Source organism: Polypterus senegalus, chromosome 11 (genome assembly GCF_016835505.1).
Source record: "Polypterus senegalus isolate Bchr_013 chromosome 11, ASM1683550v1, whole genome shotgun sequence".
NCBI lineage: Eukaryota > Metazoa > Chordata > Cladistia > Polypteriformes > Polypteridae > Polypterus > Polypterus senegalus.
Window position 1 is genome coordinate 139298855 of NC_053164.1, and position 6000 is coordinate 139304854.

The window sequence follows — 6000 nt, forward strand, 5'->3', positions numbered from 1 at the left end:
AGAATTGTGAATGATTTACCAGGTGATAAAAACCTGTAAAAAGTATTTTGTTTAAATAAAAATGAGTGCCAGGAAAGTTATTGTGTTAAAGCACGGGTGTCGAACTCCAGGCCTGGAGGGCCAGAGTGGCTGCAGGTTTTCATTCTAACCACCTTCTTCATTGGTGACCAGTTCTTGCTGCAAATTAACTAGCTTAACTTTAATTTTAATTAACTTGACTCAGGCCCCCAAATTCCAATACCACAGGAGCACAACTTTGTTATCCAATCATTTTTGTATCCAGTGCAAAAACAGATCATTCGAGTGTCGATCCGCAATAAGCTACAATTCATAAATATGTGTCATATCGACCCATGTCTGTTGTGAAAGCGAATGTGCTAAGAAATGCAACAGCAAAATGGATTGCTTGTGATTGGACACTGTAGCAGTAGGGGGCGCTATCGCTGCCTTGAACCCTCGGGTACCACGCCAAACACCAGGTAAAAGTCCTACAATTATTCTTTTTATTATAAGAATTACGTGCACCAAGCACCCTCCACTCCATACTATTCATAAATAACCAATAACAAATCACAAATAAATCAATCCTCCACTCCCAGACGCGTTGCCCTCCTACCACCCAGCACAGCTTGCCGTCTGGGAGCTCTCACAGTCCTTTTATATATCCTGACCCGGAAGTGTTCCAATCCCCAGTCCATGTGACTCTCAATCACTTCCAGGTCAAGTACAAGTCCTTTTCTTCTCACCCTGGAAGCACGTCACTCTTCCTCTGACGCACTCCCGGGTTATAGGGGCACGGAGAAGTCTTCGGTCCTCCCTGCAGCTCCCTCTTGCGGCCCCTGTGGTATCCAGCAGGGTCTTGTATAAAAACTATATAGTCCATGACTCCCTGCTGGTCTTTGGGGCATCTCCATACTGCAGGGAGGGCTCCATCTTGCGGCTTGGGGGACTTGGCCGGGATAAACTGCCGGGCATAGTCCATAACACCTTTGAACATTGTTGAAGATGAAGACTTTCTCAACATAATTAGACCGATAAACTCCAACGTTACATATACATTGCCATTGCATCAGACAATTGTTTTGTAGATCATTTCATTGATGTCACCCCGTGGTGAGAAGTACATGGAAAAATGTCTTCACTAGACATGGACAATGCATGGAACATGATGGCTGCAGCCAGACTCACGTCTTACGAACACACCCTGTGCATTGCTCACAACATACAGCGGTCCATCATCATTGTACTTCAGGACTGTGGAGTCGATAGTGTGCTGGCAAAATGCTGAAAGGTAGTTGAATACTTCAAGAATAGTCCAGCTAATGCAGTCAAACTAAGGAGGCAGTAGTGTGAAAAGGGACAAAAAGAACAACCCATTCATTTAGGTCATGCCCACATGATGGAATTCTACATTGTCAATGATTACACAACTGTTAAGAAATAAGAATGCCTTGCAAACAACCATCTCCCGCCAAAGAAATCCTCCTTCTATTCTGAGCAACGGTGAACTTGACAAAATTGAGATGCTTGAAAAACCTCTAGAGCCTTGCAAGCAAGAATTTCAGATTTTCGTAACCTGTCATATCAATGCTGTCAGTTTTCGAAGAAACCTAGTGAGAATTTGTTATCAGTTTTATATTTTAGGAGCTTAGTTCTATTTTATAAAATTAATGCCACTACATTTCAGTTACATAATGATAACTTAATTATGTTTCAGTTTTTATTTTTACCATACACACTAGCGTATCTGTCTACAGCTGAATTGATTTAAAAATACAACTAAGACATTGCTGGCTGTTACTGCTTGAGATGACTGATTTGTCATTTGTTATACACATATGTCTGCAAAGCCCTATTTTCAGCCTCCATTATATATATTGATGTCAAGCAAATGAAAGAATGCTGGAGGACTGCTTGATGCCTTCTGTCAAGTATGGCAGAGGAAATGTTATGGTGTGAGGCTGCTTTGATGATGGCAAGACAAAGAATGAAGCCTGACAAAGAGTGCAAGGAATGAAGAACCAAAAAGGTCACCACTCGGTTTTAAAATGTCACACCATCTCTTGTGAATAGAACAGTTTTATAAAATAAAAAAATGTTATAACATTGTCAATGTATTGAATGCCATTTCTGATCAAGTAAATACCACCTTGGTATCAGTTCTTTTAAAAACTAAGACATTTCTCAACAATTCCAAACTTTTAAATCCTAGTGCTTTCATTACGTATTTGTCTTGCTCAATGATTTTGCCTTCCTGTGTCATCTTCTGCGTGTGATGAAGGTGTCAGATGACAATCCATGCTATGTGATCAGATTTAGGGAAAGCTTCACTACTGACCTGTGAAACAGAAAACACACCCTGAACTTGACCTGGCTGAAAATACTAGCAAAACTTGACCTATGGTTCAAAAACCTGAAACATATCCCAAAATCAGAGAGGGAGGAGGTTTGGGTGAATTTTTGAGAAATTTTTGCAAAATACAACATCCCAGACAGTAGATGTCACACCACCAAAAAGGAAAAGGTCACTCTTGAAATGCACATCTGAATTGCTAACACATCTTTGGATTGTTACAAAGCAGAGCCCATTATTCAGATGGAGGACTGCCCATTGCAGTGGTGGGCATAGCATTCAGGTATTTATGAGGATTTAGCATATCTCATCCAAAAATACTTGGTATCTCCTGCCTTGACAGTCCCATGTGAGTGGCTTTTGTCACTGTTCGGTCATATTGTAGAGAATAAAAGGGCTGCACTCTCTGTTGAAAGTGTGATCAAGCTTGTTTGTCTAAGCAACTGACTCACTAACAAGAAATTACTTAAGTTTATATTTAATGAGAAAATCTGATTTGTTGAATTGTAATTGTTACAGATTAATTGATAGTTGATTTATTGCAGCTTATTTGTTACAGCTTTTATTAAGGGAACTGGACCTTTTCAATAAACTATTTGTTTAACTTTTGGACATTTTTGTTTGAAAATGATTGGGCATTTTTGTCATAGTCCAACACAAGAACAAAAGGTTCTTAGTTAAATAATTAAATTTTGAAATAATTCAAGATTTATTTCAATTGCGAAGTGGTTTTATTTTATTGAAGTCTAATAAGGATTTTGCCTGCTATTAACTGCATTTTAATTTTTCTGTTTGTAATTCATTTTTTCACTGAATACACAGTAAAATACTGTATAATATACTATGATAAAACTATACTATATAATAAACTATAAAATCATTTTTTAAATGGTATAACAACATGATTTTAATTGCAATTAATCACATGATTGACTACCAAGGTCTGTGATTAATTGCAATTAAAAAAATTGTTTCCCAGCCCTAATAAAAAAAATCTTTCCTTGAACCTGTGACCATTTGGTTTGGTTGTGTCTAGATGTTTGAGGTGTAGGTGTGCACCCTGCATGGTCACAAAACCCATGACATTTGTTCAGTTTTTGTCACTTGATTCCATGCTATGCATACGATTAACTCCCTCGATAGCTGTCACCAGACAGCCATAGCACACTCATACAGTCAGACATCATGTAAACGAAACCTATAAATAAAGCATTTGTTTAGTTTGAATCCAGTTATTTTGCAAACAGATATTTTGAGACAGTGAGATTTGGTGATGGAGAAGCTGCTGTTCAGATCCCAAATCTTCAGGGGTTCGGGTTGGGGATGATGACAGAATATGGATGTTATTTACTTCACAGCACACAAAGTAACTGAGAAGAATTAATAACACGTTTTCAGGGTGCAGTGTTAAAACTGGTAATCATACACACTCGCTGACACCAATCAATCCAAAAATTCGAAGGGCAAACATGCAAAACCATGTCAGCATTGACCCTACTCTGTGAGGCAAGAATGGCAGCTCTGAGCTACTACTCTGCCTATTAAACACCTAAACACCTGTGCTAAACTTTAATGTGATTAAAACTAAGTGTATGCCTATAAGTTCAGTTATTGTCACTTGCTTCCAAGTTACATACATGCTTACTTTCTCTGTTGTAGCAGTTGTAATCACCACGCTTCACTAAGTTTATAGTGAAACGTTAACTACTGATTGCATGTCAACCCTAATCTGTCTTCAGACCCCTTCCCACGGTGCAGAAAATGACATCCACTAATAAAAATGATTTTTACAAAAAATGATCCAGAGAAAAATGCAGCAAAAAAAATGTAATTAATACTTTATCTACAATCCCACAAACTCTATCCATCCATCCATTCATTATCCAACCCGCTATGTCCCAACTACTGGGTCACGAGGGCCTTCAGGAGCCAATCCCAGGGCCCAAGACAGGAAACAAACCACGGACAGGGTGCCAGCCCACCACAGGGCGCACACACACACCCACACTATGGACAATTTAGAATCGCCAACGCACCTAACCTGCATGTCTTTGGACTGTGGGAGGAAACCTACGCAGACACTGAGAGAACATGCAAACTCCATGCAGGGAGGACCCAGGAAGTAATCCCGGGTCTCTGAACTTCAAGGCAGCAGCGCTACCACTGCACCACCGTGCTGCACTCCCACACATTCCCCGTACATAAACTGATTCCGAAAACTACCCACCCTTTCCCAATATATATAGTAAACAAAAGTCATAAAATCATGTACCCCAAAAATATCCCACAATGTCCACTCATTTTAGTCTTTTTATCAGATTATTATATATCCCAATGTTTCAGTTTCTCAGATGTGCCAATCCCAGAAAGAAAAGATTTATGGCTCACACTGACTCCCTTCCACTGTCTAGTTCACTTCCCTCAGTGTATCAGGAATCTTCGAGATGGCCTCCCCAAACTGCATCGGACTTGTGGTGCTCCACGAAAAACAATCTTTTTCCTGGCCTTAGATAGGTCACGTCTGTCCTCTCCACCATAAAGCTCAGGCTGTTTTTTTCCTTTTCTCTTCCTGCCTTTTCATGTTCCTTTTCAATAATGCAGCCATTTCCATGGCACTCCCGGAAATCGCAACGACAGCCCCATACCTCACAAAAGTCCTCCCTATCCAACCCACCCATCTTATGCTACAGTGTGCTCAGATGGCAAACAGGATTCACATAGAGAGACAAAAGACAAACCAGAAATAAATTTATGTGGCAACGTTACACTGTCACTAGATGACCGGAGCACACATGTGCACAGTGATAACAGTAACAGCAGGCAAGATGTCTTGCAAAATAATTCAACACAATAAATAAATAAATAAATAATAATAATAAATTAATTAACACAATACTTTTGCAAAATAACAAATAACATTTTTTTGAATGGGGGGAATAAGCTTCCATATGTAAGTGCAAATCAACATGCAAGATGTTGCAACTCTTCAGTGCCACATGTGGACAAGTGAAGAATTGCAAGTCCCAAGCAATGGAATCTTAGGGAGCCAAAATACAAGGTCAAGTTCAAGTTCAGGTTACTGGAACATTGTTATGCTCTATTTTCAGAGAGATGTCTCCTTTTGCTAGCTCGCTATATATTGCAGAAATACCAGAAGGGGCAGAGTCAGATGTCCTCCAGGGGCATCTTTTTGGTGTTGCTGCAGGAAAAGGAGGGGACATGGTTAGTGACAGCTACCCCTAATGCCCCAAAGAGGTATTACATACCATAGAGGATGTTCCACAGACACACGTGTGACATAAAGTAGCTCAGCCCCGAGGGGTCAAGTGGGCAGAGCTGTGAGGTCCACAGGTTGGAGTCCTTCTGGGGGAACCAGTGATAATACCCAGCTAAACCAAGGGATGCCTGTACCTGCCTTTTTGTTTGCAATCAGGGCCAGTCATGAACGTATCTCCCCACCCACCACATAGCCAAGGTATTTAGCCTTAGTTAACCCAAAATATGTGCTACAGATGTTCCTCCCAGGTGCTGGAGTATATGACAACATTGTCTAGATAGGCAGCACTATCGGTACTATGAAGCCTGAGCACTCTGTTTTCCAGATCCTGGAAAGTCAGTGGGGTGTTCTCGGGGATGTAGTCAGTCGT